Below are 15,027 nucleotides of genomic sequence, written 5' to 3' on the forward strand. Positions count from 1 at the left end.
GCCAGGCACCCTGGGTTAAAAGATTTTAGAAGTCCCTTCTGCAGGAGGTGTAGGGCTGGGGAGAGCCCGGATGCCCCGGATGGTGCATTGAACTGGGAGGTGGGGGTTCAAATGTCCTGGAGAGGACAGGGCTGGGAGTTACGAGAGACACGGAAGGAGATGTGTTTTGAGGGAAGGGAGACATCAGAGTGAAGAGTGACCCTGTTACAAGTAGAGAGTCAGAGGGAAAGAGGAGAATGAGAGTCCTAGGGGGAATGTGGTAGAATTGTGTGAGAGACAGGCTCACTCCAGAGTATTCTGTAAGGTAGTTGATAAGTTGGTGTAGTGTTTAAAGTGTCAAACATAATGCTTTATATCGGTTAAGAAATTTGCATAATGATTTAAAAGGGTAAGAAAGTGTTAAGTGTCTCTTTGAAAAGCGTACTGTGTATTTGTACAAGAAAAAAAATTGATGGATTTTGGTGGATGGTAGTTACTAACGTTTATTATTTTAGAAAATACTTGATAATTTTGTATAACAGACAAATTTTACATTGACAACAGTTTGTGTGTCATTTTCTCCTATTTCTAATGTAGAGAAAAGGGCTAAAGAGGGGTTTGGGAGCTGTACTGTCTTGTGGCTTGATGGAGGTTAGAAGGGATTTAAAATGCCCATTGTCTCTGTGGCCACAGTGTCACCCTGGATTGCCTTGAGCCTGCAGGACTTTGCACGGCTCTGCCAGGCGACTTGTGACTTGGCCTGAGTCAGCTGCCCCCCAGCCAGCCCACCCCACCTGTGGGGTCTGGAACAGCCTCTCTGTGGTCCTCGCTTCTCCCCTCAGCAGGCTGATGTCTGTTATTTCACCAGGACAGCCTTCCCATTGCTTACCTAGACCCAGACTGAGGTCTAGTATGTGCTATTTGAAAGTTTGGATACACCAGATTTGAAATTCCAACATAGTGCACCAGAAGAAATTGGAAGAAATTGGATAATTTCAGTACTAAGTTTTGTTTTTCAAAGAAGCACATATGTGTGCACACATATGCACACACACACACACACGCATGTGTGCATAATATACAAACTGTCACCCGCAACATAGTCAGGTTCTTAATGCCTGCACGTGTGGTGTATTGTCTTCTGTTCTGCGTCGCTCCCTTTTAGGGAGCCTGAGGCCTGACTGCCTGGGTTCCGTCCCTCAGTCCTTGAGGTACTTTTGTCACCATTGTTGGAATTTAGTCTCAGTGGTACACATTGGGGTATGTTGATTAAAGAAGAGAAATTATAGCAATAATTCTAAACGGTAGGTATTCCTTAAGAATTACTGCATGGTTTTGGAATGCAATACTTGATTTCAGAGCGCAGAAAACTTACTTCCGTCCAATTATGACATATTTGGGTTAATAGGAAGAAGATACGTTCCTCTCTGGCACTGTAAGGAGACATCCTGAAGGTGTGTGTGGTAAGGGGGAAAGCCCTAATGGACCGAAAGTTTTTCCCTGGACAATCCACAGTGGACATTTAAGGATTCATCATAACTCATTAACTTGGGGTGGTAACTCATATGTTTGTGTTTTAAAATAAAATGTACTAATTTATTACAGAGTCAGCTCTTCATACAGCCAGTATGTTTTTTTTAAGCATCTGCTGTATGCATAGCATGGCCTTGGGAATTAATCAAAATTCTTCCCTATCATTACCTCATACTGTACCGAGCTATTTATTCCTCTGTCCTTAATGTGTTCCTGTCTTCCCCAACTGGGTTTCTGTTACTCAACAGAGATTCCTCGTCTTCTTTTTTCTGCCAGTTGAAAGTTGAGTCCTCCCTCCAGGCCTAGGTCTGGTCTGAACGGCATTTCCTAGTGTTCTAGCCCTAGTATCCCCAGCTTTCCCAGTGGAAATTGCCTGCTCCCTTCTCTGCCTTCCTGCTCTATTACTGCTCAGAATCTCCCTGTTGGGGCGCCTGGGTGGCTTGGTCTCAAGGTTAAGTAAGCATCTGACTTTGGCTCAGGCCACGATCTCGTGGTTCGTGGGTTCGAGCCCCGCGTCGGGCTCTGTGCCCACAGCTTGGAGCCCGGAGCCTGCTTTGGATTCTGTGTCTCCCTCTCTCTCTGCCCCTGCCCTGCTCACACTCTGTCTCTCTCTCTCTCTCTCTCTCTCTCTCTCTCTCTCAAAAATAAACACAAATTAAAAAAGAAAATAAAGAATCTCCCTGCTTATTCTGAGTTGTAAACACGTATCATGTCTCTCTGCTTGCAGGCTGCTTTTGTGCAGGGGTTTTGTCGTCTTCCTGTTTGTATCTTCTATGGGGCCTAGGACGATGCTGTTGACACTTTTATTGCTTATAAAATACCGGATCGATACGTGTGATACAATGGACAACATAGAGAAGTTTGAAATGCATTTGGGACAACAAAGCATAGATACAGCGCTGTCTGCAAGGAGCCGTCTGTTGCTTCGTCCTTCAGTGCCGCGGTCTGGCTGGATCAGGAGCCCAGAAATCTGGCGCTGCTCCTGCCGCCAGTCAGCCACATGCTCTTAGACGTTCTAAGGTTCTTCTCTGTGAAAGGAGACTAATTCTTACCCGTTCCCCATTTCAACAGTATTCATGGATCCTCTTGAAGGAAATCTTCTATGTGAAAGCAGTTTTAAAAGTTTAAAAGCATGGTGTAAATATGATGTATCTGTGCTGTCGTAAATACCGTCAGTGAAAAAACATTTTTCTGAGAGAGAGCAAGCTGAGTGGGGGGGGGGGGGGGGGGGGAGAGAGAGAGAGAATGAATGAATGAATGAATGAATGAATCCCAGGCAGGCTCCAGGCCCAGCATGGAGCCCGACTCAGGGCTTGATCTCACAACCGACTGTGAGATCACGATCTGAGCCAAAATCAAGAGTCGGTCGGTTAACCGACTGAGCCACCCAGGGGCCCCTCGATGAAGAAATTTTATAATGAGGTCTGTCTCCTAGCTACTACAGTCAGTTGTTTTGGAGAGAAGAGTCCGGGCTGATTTGTGCTCTGGGCGCTGTCACACTGAGGCCCCAGGGTAGGGCACAAAGTCAGGCTACCATAAAGGAATACGAGGGGAACCTGAGCAGAGGGGAGAGTTCAGCAGCTTAATTTCTGTATTTTCTAAGGGTGTAAACTCAATTAGCAGAACTGCCTTTAGTTTTTCCTGTCCCCTTGTGTTGTTGGTCAGGGAGCGTGTGACAGGAGCCTCGGGCTCTCCGTCCCTGCAGCAGCTTACCCAGCACCCCTCTGGCTGCTTCATTCTTTCTCCTAAGTGTTAATGTGTGCACTGTTTTTATTCTTAGTCACATTATTGCAAGTTTCAGGTAGTAGTTGTAATAATTTTTTGCCAAGTATTTCTCCCAGAGAGAGGATTAGCCTGAATATTAATACAAACCTGGCAAAGAGCTCACTGTTAGGGAACTTGAGAATTACCCCAGGGACATGGTGATCAGGATTCCACCCTGGGGGCCCCCCCTGCCCCCCCCCCCCCCCACCCCCGGGTAAACAGATGACCTTATTCCCGGGCTGCTTTACTTCTTCTGTGACCTGTGTAGAAAGCCAAAAGAAGTCCCAGCCCTTCCTCCTTCATTCTATTTTATTTTAAAATTTACTCCCATCTCGTCTGCCTTGCTTTGCCTCCTCTGGAACTCAGTTCATTCCATAGTCTCAAATTCATTTCTTTTCCTCGCCTGTAAGTTTGATGCACACCGTCTCTGACGCTTGCTCCTTGCTCCACAGCGTGACCTCATTCTCCTGATTCTCCACTCAGAAGCGTTACCTGGCTGACCCCAGCTTTGACTGTGGTCTTCACTCTTGCTTTGATTCCTGATCGCTTCCAGGAGTTACTGTCTCCCTTCCGTCTGAGTCACCCTGCTCTGTGGCCGTTGGCCGGCTCTCCGGTTCGCCAGTTGTGTCCTGTTGAACTGCTCTAGCCGTTTACCCTGTGCACACCAGCAGTGGTCTGTGTCTGTCCAGCAGTGGCGTGGTATGTCAGCAGCAGCTGTAGGTCTGGGGACAGGAAATGCAGGGGCCAGTATTTGTGGACGCAGATTTCTTGCAGTATCACTTGCAACGGTTTTCCCAGAGATTTTCTGAAAATATCATCCTCAAAAGCAGTCTTTTTTAAAGCTGCTCATTGTGATCCATTTATGGGAACATGAAAGCAATGTATTAGGCTGCAACTAGAAATTTTTTTTTTTAAGGGGAAGAATTGGAATATAAACAGTAGAAGACATGAATGTATCACGTGTAGTAAGGGTAGCATATATATCCATGGTTGTGATATCAAACATATTTCCCCTTTTGAGTTGGACTTAAAACATTTGAAATCCATTGTTCTGGTTAACCTTCGATATTTTAAAGCTCCTTTGGTTCCCCAACCCCTTCTCCTTTAATGGAGATTTAAGAAAATGTTTTATTTATTTGTTTGTTTGTGGTTGGGATTCAGTAGAATTGGAATATGGTTTATTTGCGGGGCAACCCAAAGGAAAGTCACACTCGCAGTGAAGTGGTTTACTTGTTGCACAGCAGGTGTCCTACATTCCTTCAGGGCATGGCCACCCTAGAAGCTCTGGATCTAAGGCTCCAGAAGGAGCCTACAACAAGAGTAGCCAGCTGGATGGAGATTCCTCTGTAGATGGGGAGTTCTCTGTAGGGGCATTAGCACCTGTAAAGGTGGGGCACCCCAACCCCAGCAGTTGATTTGTCCTGGACGAATGAGGTGATCACAGGCTGCTAAGGTGATAGCGGGGATTTCTGGGTTGATTAGGCTACCGCAGGTACAGGGAGCAGAGTATACTGGAAAGAGGTCCTGAGTTTCAGGAACCACCAACTGACCAGATAGTAGAGTTGCTGATTGTTTTCTATGGCAGTAAGAAATAACTATGTTTTAAGTGATTGTGAGTGCTTATTGAACATAGCATCTCTGCTTAGAAAATATGACCATTCTTCACTAATTCCACACACCTTACCTCGAATCAGAGAGAGTCTGACCTTGGCGTTGCCTCGTCTTACTGCCTTCCGTCGGTCCCATAAGCAACATTCTTGAAAGGCGATGGAATACCTCAAATGAATAGTTGGATTCCCCCACGTTGTATCTATGGTGCATCTTTTAAATTTAAAGATTTATTAAGGTAAAATTGTGGTGGGACACTGTTTAAAGCCTAGCCTTTTCCTCCTAACGGTAATGGAAGAAAGATTTTTCTTAATTAAAATAAAGTGGAATTAGAATATGGTTTAATTTTAGGAGTAATAAGGAATTTTTTGGCCCAGTTATCCTTATTTGTCATTGGACTGGAGGGCTATGTCTTAAGATAATTATTTTATACCCCTTAATGTTTTAGTCAAACAGTTAAATGGCTTCTGTGTTTCCCTAAAGTCTACTGATTTACCTGCAGAGGTGCTTAGAATGGACAATCTGGGATTGTGTCTGTGTTGAGATATAGTTTTGAGGGAGATAATTATGATTTTATGATTATTTATTGATTTTCAGAATGAATAGGTGAGACTAATTTTAATGATCTGTTAATATACACAGAGGAGGTAGTAGAAAGAAGCAAAACATTTAATTTGTTGAAAATTCTATATTGAGTAAATCCTCCTCCATCCGCCCACAGGTGTCTTTCTGTTAATGATTTTAAAATGTCAACATCCTCTTTTTTTATTTTATTTTATTTTATTTTTATTTTTATTTTTATTTTTTTATTTTTATTTTTATTTTATTTTTTTTGTGACCAGTCTTTGGAGAATATTTGGCACATGTTGTTCCAGCTGATGAAATAAAAAAAATTGCAGATCTTCTTTCTCAAGGGAAATAATTATATTATTTTCTTTTTATATAAACATTTGCTTTGAAATGTATTTATGTTTCAAGAGTTTTGGTATTTTTATCCAAAGCATCATTTCCTCCTACTGCCTCAACGTCAGAATGGAACTCCTCTTTAAACTATTACCCAACATCACAGGGTTGTCACGTAAGTTAGGTTTATGTGCTAAATGACTCAAAAAGAAGAGCCCCTGCCCCCTCCCCACTTTGTCTTGAGTGCATGCTGTCTGTGTTGGTAGAAATTTTATATCCCAGTACCTTCTGAATTCATCTAAACCACCCAGATTTTTTAAAATTCAGTTTTTAAAACTTAAAATTGTGCATTTCTCATTTGTGGCCATTGTCCTTTTACTTACCTGTCTCTTTTTTCCACGACCTCTTCCCATTTGTATGTTCTTTGGGTATGCTGGTACTCCTGTCTGTTCACACTACCCTCTTCAAGAATAGAGCGAGGTCTCCCAAATGTCCTGTGCTCTTCCTGTTCGAGCCCGAGTGACCGTTTACAGCTTGTCCTCCATATTTCACTTGCATGTTATTCCCCAGTCTGCTGTTCCATGATTGAGGGTCATGGGAGAGTGACACGAGCATGGAGGGTGGCAGTGGCTGGGTGGGCGCGGGGAGAGAGAGTTGAGTTCTATTTGTTACTCCATTTAGGTGAAATTGTGCAGGTTTCCTAACCCTTGATCTAGCTTCTTGACCTAGCTTCATTGACCTTGACCTAGGAGAGGGTTGAACCAGTGATCTCTGAAATCTCTATCCGTTCTGAGAGTGCATGATAAAGTAATTCACAATAAAATGTCATTAGGCTTAGCCTTCTGAGAATGGGGGAACGCACGTGTATTTTTAGTTTAAAACAATAGCTTATTGGTCCAGATATGTGTGCTGTGTGTTGGATATGTTTTCGAGCATCTTCCGCTCCCTTCTCTCCCCACCCCCAGCTCAGACTATGATCCAGTGAATAAAATGCATGAAGTCAGTTTTTCAGCCACTGATGTGCATACTGTTTCCTTTAGTCTCACCTTTGTCTATGGGGTTCAGGGAAAAAAATCACTGCTTTATGAGAGAGGGTCGGTTAGTAGTAGAGAAACATCTTCTAATGCAAAAAGACTCTTCTTTTGGGGCGCCTGGGTGGCTCAGTTGGTAACGCATCCAACTCTTGATTTCATCTCAGGTCATGATCTCACAGTTTCGTGAGTTCAAGCCCCACCTCGGCTCTGTGCTGACCCCGCAGAGCCTGCTTGGGATTCATTCTCTCTCTCTCTCTCTCTCTCTCTCTCTCTCTCTCTCCCTCTCTCTCTCTCCCCCTCTCCCTCTCCCTCCCTCCCTCCCTCCCTCCCTCCCTCCCTCCCTCCCTTCCCCTCCCGTGCTCAACTTCTGTCTCTCTCAAAATAAATTAATAAACTTAATAAAAAAAAAAAAGAGAGTCCTTTATAAACTCACTCCTCTTTATTTGTTATGGGTTCATTCTGAAAGTTGGGACCAAAAGTGAAATGACTGAGGGGCGCCTGGGTGACTCAGTCTAGGTTAAGCGTCCGACTCTTGGTTTTGGCTGAGATCGTGCTTTCACGGTTTGTGAGTTTGAGCCCTGTGTCAGGCTCTATGCAGAGAGCACAGAGCCTGCTTGGGATTCTCTCTCTTCCTCTCTCTCTGGCCCTCTGCTACTCTCTCTCTGTCTCTGTCTAAATAAATAAAGTTAAAAAAAATAAAACGACCGGCTAGTTCTGCTCATTGGGAGCCTGTTCTGTCCCTGGGAAGCACAGGACAAAGCCTACAACCTTGCTACCCTCTGAGTCAGTGTCAGTGCCTCCACTCCGGGAGGATGCCAGTGATGGTCCCCACACTCCGTCTTCCCTTGGGACTTCCTATTCTTAGATTCTGCAGCCTACTGAATTCTCAGAGTCTCAGAGGAAGACTTTAATAGCCAGATTTGGGTCTTGGCCATGGTATGTAGGGAAGGCTGACCCTTTTGCATTACCAGTGCTGTTATTTTTCTCCATTCATACATTTTTCACCATATGTGTCATTTGAAGTTTGGGATAGATAGATTAATGAGTACATGTTTCTCCCTTAAAAAAAAATCTCATGGAACAGTTAGTTAGACTGTATGTTTTTTTTAAACATTTTTTTTAACCTTTATTTTTGAGAGACAGAGAGAGAGAGCATGAGTGTATGTGGGGGAACAGAGACAGAGGGAGACACAGAACCCGAAGCAGGCCTCAGGCTCTGAGCTGTCAGCACAGAGCCCGATGCGGGGCTCAAACCCATGGACTGTGAGATCATGACCTGAGCCGAAGTCGGACGCTCAACTGACTGAGCCACCCAGATGCCCCTAGACTGTATATTTAAAAAAAAATTTTTTTTAATGTTTATTTATTTTTGAGAGAGAAAGAGAGCACATTAGAGTGAGCGGGGGAGGGGCAGAGAAAGAGGGAGACAGAATCCGAGCAGGCTCCAGGCTCTGAGCTGTCAGCATAGAGCCCGATGCAGGGCTCGAACTCACGAGCTGTGAGATCATGATCTGAGCCGAAGGCAGACACTTAACCGACTGAACCACCCGGGCACCCCTAGATTGTATATTTTTAAAGGATCATGTTTTAATACAATATAGTTTTTAAAATTCTTTTTTTTTTTTGGCAGGATAGGAAAACAGATATAGAAAGGCTATAGAAGCAGCTAGCACCCTAGTGCTAGTTAGTAACAGTATAATCACATAGCATTCCACCCATCTTTCATTTAAAGCAGAAATTCGGGGGGGCGCTTGGGTGGCTCAGTCGGTTGAGCGTCCGACTTCGGCTCGGGTCATGATCTCGTGGTCTGTGAGTTTGAGCCCCGTGTCGGGCTCTGTGCTGACAGCTCAGAGCCTGGAGCCTGCTTCGGATTCTGTGTCTCCGTCTCTCTCTGGCTCTCCCCCGTTCATGCTCTGTCTCTCTCTGTCTCAAAAATAAATAAACGTTAAAAAAAAAAAAATTAGGAAAAACTTAAAAGTTGTGTTAAAAAAAACCGCGCGCGCGCGCGCACACACACACACACACACACACACACACACACACCCAAGTCATTTATACACATGGTGTGAAATCTCCAAGCTAGAAAGAGTCTGCAGTGCACAGTTTTCTCCTCCTGTCCCTCCACCGTTGACTTCTCCTCCACAGAAGATACCAGTTACTTGTCTCTCCGTTGGCTGTTTGAACATTCCAGTCGTGCTGTGGTGAAGGCCTGTTGTCCCTGTTTCCCCCTCTCCGTGGTTCTCTCGCGCAGACCAGTCTTCGCAATCTGGCATTCTCTGCACATGTTCCAGCCATGCGGTTCCAAAGTTGACATTGCAGCCTCGGCAAAGGTCATCTCTTTAAAATTCTCTGAAATTCCCCTTTGGCACATCCGTGTTGGCAGCTGGGTTTATATAGGAAAGTGGTAAAGCTCTTGGCTCCTCTTTTTGTGCTTTACAAAAATAGAAATCTCTGGCCAGCAGGGCAGCTGGGCAAGCAGCTCCTTGGTCAGTTCCCATCAGCTGCCCTCTCTGAGTGTTTTCCCCCTTACCTGCTGGCGGTGGTGACCTCACCCGGACACGGGGCCCGAGTGGGTGGGTTTTAAAAACATGAGCAGACTGTAGCCCGACACGTATTTTAAAGTCTTATTGGAAAACCCTGCTGTTCTGACATGTGTGAGAGGTACCGTTGTGCTGTTTTGACTTCTGATCCTGTCATCGTCTTGTATTTTTGAACGACTCGAAGATGATATTCACTGATCCAAAACTACCTGTTGCCTTTTGGGCAGTAGTATAACAAGAAAGATGGAAACTCCGAATGGCTTTCCAGTGAGGTGAATTCCTTACTAACTAAATGACATAACGCGCCTGTTTTCTTGGGAACGTGCTGCTCTCTTGGATGGAGACGACTGACTCCCTGTGAGGCAGCACAAGCCTTTTTCTTTTCAAGTAGCTTTTTCTAGGAAAACGTTGCTTCTCTTAGCCGAATTGACCTATTTGTGGCTATAGATTGCCTTCAGAGCCCTTCACTGCTTTCTGTGTGCACTGTGGCCTCCCCAGAAGTAGAGCTGTGTGCTAGTCACCCCAGCGTATTTCCAGTTGTGATTCTCTAATTTAAAAATGACTGCACATGTTGGGTGTGGAAAATACGTATTTTTGATTTTGTGTTAAATGCAAACTCTGGAAACCTCGATGTCTCAGGCTTCCGTGTTAGAAACGAGCGTTGTCCTTTTATTGTTAATTTTTTTGCTGCTTGTATTATTGAAATAAGATATGTAGACTCCTAGATGGATTTTTCTCCCCTTTGATAGTTTATGGAAGATTTTAGACCACTTGTTTTTGTGCGTTGCTTCTGTTTTCTTCAAGAAGAGATGTTGTGTAGTATGTCTTTTGCTCTTAGCACACCCTTCCTTTCCCTCCCCCAATACCAAGTTTATGTACGTTGGAAATATGCTATCTTTTTCAGCCCAAAGTTTTGGAATGAGATTTATCATGTTGTGCATTACACGCAGACTTTTTCTCTGAAGCTGCAATTTTTTTCCCGTTATGCTTGTTTTATCAAAAAGCATACTGTAGCCTTTATAGATCTGTGATATCGAATGCCCTCGATGGATCCTTGGGAAGAAAGTGTTTTAAAGTGCATAATTAGGGTACTTGAGCATAAAACTACAATTATACACTTGTGTGTTAATTTTGTGTACAGTAAGACTTTAGTTCAACACTGGTTGTAAATGAGAGAGGAAGCATTTTACTGCCAGTGAATGCCTGCATTTTATGAATACTTAAAATCTCCTCTAATTGGCTGACCTGGAAGAAAAGGTGAAAACATCTGTAGTTAGGAGGTAGAGGAGAGAATACAAAATGTGTAAAAAAAAAAAAAAAAAAAGTAACCAGAAAAGTAATCTTAACTCTTGTGTGAGCCATACTCACTGTGCCTTTGGAAGCATTCATGCTATTTTAGTTGCTATTCCACAGTAAAGACTAGCTGACTTACAAGCATTTTGATGAGCCAGCGAAATTAATCAAGGGACAGAGTGGGAGAGATAGTTGACAAGGAATCTTTGATCTGATAGAATAAAGGCTTCGGCTTGCACTGGTCGACCACACGTTTGTTACTCAGATTCTGCGTGCAAGCATTAGGGGGCACTCCTTGAAGCTCGGAGTTAATTTTATGAAAAAGGATGTACCACTTTATGAAATGGATAATAATGTTCCAGAAGTAGTTACCCTCAAGAGGTAGCATGGGCTAGAAATATAAATTAATTTAAGAAGGGTATAAATAAATTCATGGATAATAGAATGATAATGATTATAAAGCGGAAATAAAGGCTGTTCAGGACATATCCCTGACTTTTGGAAATTGAGGTCATGAGAGGCACTACCATTTAGTTCCCACAGCCATACAGAATATTCACTCTGCAGAACATTGTCTGACCTAGTATTCGCTGAAGCTGTGATTTGCTAAATATAGAGCAGTTAGACTTAGAATTAAGCAGTGAAATTTTGTACGCAATTAATAATTGTAAAAAAGTCTAAGGGAGGTTGTATGTATATTATTTTCACTGTGCTTATGTTTATAACCTTAATATTGTATGTGTACCTGTCAAGAGGTTTTAGAAAACACATTTTTCATGTAAAAAGACTTCTACACTGGCGACCAATGAGAACTTTCCAGCTTTGTGACATGAATCAAAAAGCAATTTGTTCTCCACTGTAGAGTACAAACTAAACTGATGGTTACCTGAGGGGAGTTGGGGGTGGTGGTGAGTGAAATAGGGGAGGGGATTAAGAGGATACTTGTGATGAACACTGAGAATGTATAGAATTGTTGACTCACTGTACTGTGCATGTGAAACTAATACTGTGTGTTAACTTCACTGGAATTAAAATACAAGAAAAAAAGAAAATGTGGAAAACCCAAAAAGCTCAGAATAGAAAGTGAAAAATCACCATATTCTATTCATCCAAAGAAATCCGCTGTTAGTAATTGTCACAAGTTTCGGGTCACTGTTGACAAATAATGCTACATATCGATCAGCTTGAAAGTCTCGGTAGTTTATAACAACAGATGTTTATTTTTCCCTCATGGGTCTGTGGGTTGGTTGGGCCGATTTTGAGGTGGACTCCGCTGGGTCCAGGCAAGACATCTGGGTTGGGTTCCCTGCATGCGATTTATTTTGGGTTCCCAGATGGGACCGAAGAGCTGCAGGGTGCTAAAATTTTCCAGTGAGATGATATGATGGGATAGATGCTGGGCTGGGGAACAGTGGGTGGGGCTGTAGATGAAATAGCATTGGTCTTAAGTTGGTAATTGCTTAAACTGTGGGTTTTAATACTGTTCTTTCCACTCTTGGATGTGTTTAAAATTTTATATAGTGAGTTAAATTGGTGAAAAAAAAAAGTATCTTTTGATAGTTTAAAAATAAGCTAAAGGAGAGGGTTAAATCAGCCTAGATAATGTTGGTTATTTTTCCGGCCATAAAACAGCAGTGTTTGCGGCCTGGAAGTTATCTGTTAGGAACAAGGGCATAGACAAAAACGGAAGTGTGCTCCATAGCAACGTGAACTGTGTAACTGGCTTGTTTGTGTGGTTGGTCATCAAGCCTGTTCTGGTGTTTAAGACACTGCTTGACCCCTGAATGCTTTGCCAACTCCTTCTTCAAATCTGGGTACTCTTTTTTTTTTTTTCTTAAGGGAAGCTGGACAGAATTTGAAGGAACTTAGCTTGAGTGTACTATGCATACAGTAAGCACTCAGTACACATTCGTTGATTGTTTCTTGTTTTTCAAGCATGAAGGAGTAATTTCAGGAAATTGTGGAGGTATGTTGTTTCGTCTCTTTTTCTTAAGACAAGCCTAAGAACAAGATTTATTTTTCTTTTTAAAATAAAGTAAGAAAAAAAAGGGACCTAAATTGTTTAGAAGTCTCAATTGGGGACTTAGCTTAAGGGATTGTAGATTATGGGGCAGTGGTAGAATCTTGACCTTGTAAACTTTATTTATTACCTTCTAGCACATTCTTTTTGACTGGACATGTTGACATAATAAAATTTCCTCATGCAATTGGTTCAACCACACATCGGTTTAACATCTGAATTCCTTGCTGTAGGGAATTTTCAGTCTGACTCTTATGCATGAAAAACAGTGTTTGATCTTTCTGTGAAATCAGAAGCCGGCAGAATTTGCCACAGTAATGACTAAAAAATGTAACTGTCGTGCACTTATGATTTGTCCTGTGCCTTTTCCCTTCCCATTTTGTGGAATTTACCTGGAGGGTCTCAAGCCTATGATGGAAAACAAACAAAAATTAAGGAGCTTTCTGCTGTTAAAGGCAAATTGTTATAAGACACTCTTCTGATAACTCTTAAATAGACCACAATAAATAATCCCAAATCAATTAATTGCATTTTGTTCTAGATTTGTGAAAAACACGGAGTTCGTTTAAGAAATGGTAGATAACATTTTGGCATTTATTCCTTTAAGCTACAAATTCTTTACTCAGAAAACCACACACATACACAGATTTTTCATATTACAGGATAGCATTTTGTTACATATACTATTTTGTATCCTGCTATCCCTTAAATCCCACCTTAATAATCATTCTTGCTATTAAATACATATTATCTCCAGTGAGGTTCATTAATAAGCTGATATGTTCTGGGTACCTGGGTGGTTCAGTTGGTTAAGCATTGACTTCAGCTCAGGTCATGATCTAATGGCTCATGGGTTCCAGCCCTGTGTCGGGCTCTGTGCTGACAGTTCAGAGCCTGGAGCCTGCTTTGGATTGTGTGTCTCCCTCTCTCTCTGCCCCTTCCCTGCTCATGTTTTCATGTTTTCTCTCTCTCTCTCTCTCTCTCTCTCTCTCTCTCTCTTTCTCTTTAGCAAAAATAAAAAAACATTAAAAAAAATTATGGGGCGCCTGGGTGGCTCGGTTGAGCGTCTGACTTTGGCTCAGGTCATGGTCTCACAGTTTGTGAGTTCGAGCCCCGCGTTGGGCTCTGGGCTGACAGCTCGGAGCCTGGAGCCTGCTTCGGATTCTGTGTCTCTCCATCTCTCAGCCCATCCCCTGCTCATGCTCTATGTCTCTCTGTCTCTCAATAATAAATAAACGTTAAAAAAAATTAAAAAATATGGGGTGCCTGGGTGGCTCAGTCAGTTAAACATCTGACTTCAGCTCAAGTCACCATCTCACAGTTCATGAGTTTGAGCCCCATGTCGGGCTCTGTGCTGACAGCTCAGAGCCTGGAGCCTGCTTTAGATTCTATGTCTCCCCCTCTCTGCCCCTCCCCTTCTTTCTCTCTCTCTCTCTCTCTCTCTCTCTCTCTCTGTCTCTCTCTCTCTCTTTCTCTCAAAAATAAAAACAAACATTTAAAATAATTTTAAAAAATCGGATATGTTCTTGAATCCTGCCCCCACCCCAACCAAATCCCTGTTGATGGACATTTAGACATTTAGGCTATTTACATATTTTCAGTGGCAATGCTATCATGGGGGTGCAGTGAGCTTGCTACACATATCTTTGCATACTTGTTTCACATTTTTTCTCAAGGTATATTCTTAAAAGTAGAATTGTTTCTGTACATATTGTAACTTGCCCTAGATGTTTGAATTTACATACGCACCATGATTATTTCAGTATACCTAATTGCTGTGTACTATTTTGGATTACATAAACTGAAAATATGAAAACTCCTTGTTAAGTATCTAGGAACAGTCATTGTCAAGTAAGAAATTTACATGTAGGCATAAATAAGGCAGTGATGGTTTAACATAAATATGCTATAAAACATGTGAAGTCAAAACTTTAGATACATTAGTTGTTAAGTATGTATACATGTTCTGCTAGTGGTTTTTAAAGGTATAACTTAACATACACTAAAATGCTCAGATCTTAAGTGTACCATTTGATGAATTTTGACACATAGGTACATCCATTAAACTACCAACCCAGTTAAGATGCAGAATATTTTTGTCACTCCCACAAATTCCTTCATGCCTGATTTTAGCCATTCTCCATATTTCACAACCAATGTTAAGATCTATTCTATTACCATATATTAAGTTTGTGTGATTTTGAATTTCACATAAACAGGTAATACTGTGTTTTGAATGTGTCTACACTTAATATAGTTCTGGAGGGAACTGTAGATACCAAACCAGACTATACTTTTTAGAACAAAAGGATCTGAGGCTGATGTGAAAATTATATTAAGAACAGTAGGTCTT

At 42.3% G+C, this 15,027-nt stretch overlaps 1 protein-coding gene across 8 annotated transcripts in view; it reads left to right on the top strand.

Annotated features, from left to right (window-relative positions):
- Window positions 1-15,027, top strand: part of ARID1B (AT-rich interaction domain 1B) — a 433,036-nt gene that overhangs the window by 111,899 nt on the left and 306,110 nt on the right. The window lies entirely within an intron of this gene.

The sequence above is a fragment of the Lynx canadensis genome, chromosome B2 (genome assembly GCF_007474595.2).
Source record: "Lynx canadensis isolate LIC74 chromosome B2, mLynCan4.pri.v2, whole genome shotgun sequence".
Classification (NCBI taxonomy): Eukaryota; Metazoa; Chordata; class Mammalia; order Carnivora; family Felidae; genus Lynx; species Lynx canadensis.